Source organism: Cornus florida, unplaced genomic scaffold (genome assembly GCF_030987335.1).
Source record: "Cornus florida cultivar Cherokee Brave unplaced genomic scaffold, ASM3098733v1 CherokeeBrave_3.0.0_Hap2_Chr03, whole genome shotgun sequence".
NCBI classification, from domain to species: domain Eukaryota; kingdom Viridiplantae; phylum Streptophyta; class Magnoliopsida; order Cornales; family Cornaceae; genus Cornus; species Cornus florida.
Genome location: NW_026775573.1, coordinates 78,395,516 through 78,396,319, shown reverse-complemented (window position 1 = coordinate 78,396,319; position 804 = coordinate 78,395,516). Strand labels below are relative to the sequence as shown.

The following is an 804-nucleotide window of genomic DNA, read 5'->3' as shown; positions in this document are numbered from 1 at the left end:
ACAACCTCCTATAGTTCAAGGCAATCAAGGTGCCCATGTTACACCTCCAATTGTTAACCCTCCCCTTGCATTAAGAGATCATTATGTGCCTAATGAAAATACACCCACATGCATTCAATTGCCACCATTTAGAGCACACCACTATGAAATCAAACCATAAACCATTCAAATGCTTCCTAACTATCATAGACTTCCAAGTGCAGAACCTTATAAGTATTTGGATAAGTTTCTTAAAGTATGTTCCACCGTGAGATATACGGACATGCCGAAAGAGGTCTTAAGGCTTAAAATTTTTCCATTCACCCTTAAAGACAAGGCAAAATATTAGCTTAACAATCTTAGGCCTTTTTCAATAACTTCTTGGGTAGAAATGCAATAAAAGTCCTTGAAGAAGTACTATCCGGTTTCTAAGACCAATACCATGAGAACCTCAATTTGAAAGTTTTCACATGGGGATAGGGAAATGTTCCATGAGGCATGGGAAAGATTCAATGAATTCCTTAGGAAGTGTCCACGTCATGACATGCCCAAATGGCAATTAGTTTAATATTTCTTTGAGAGTTTATTCGATAATTACAAGGGCATGGTTGATGCTTCCATGGGTGGCTCTTACATTGATAGGCATAAGGATGACGTGTGGCGTATTTATGAGAGCATGAGTGAAAATTCTTTGCATCGAACTTTATTTTCTAAGAATGGTAGGAATTCAAGTGGAAGGAAGAGTGTTGGCTTACATCAAGTTGACCATTCCAATGAAATAGCCACTGAGATGAAATCCTTATCTCAAAGGTTTGATTAATTCTT

At 37.7% G+C, this 804-nt stretch overlaps 1 pseudogene; it reads right to left on the bottom strand.

The window, feature by feature from the left end:
• Window positions 1–426: 426 nt before the first annotated feature.
• On the bottom strand, window positions 427–525 carry LOC132301888 (small nucleolar RNA R71; annotated as a pseudogene).
• Window positions 526–804: the final 279 nt, after the last annotated feature.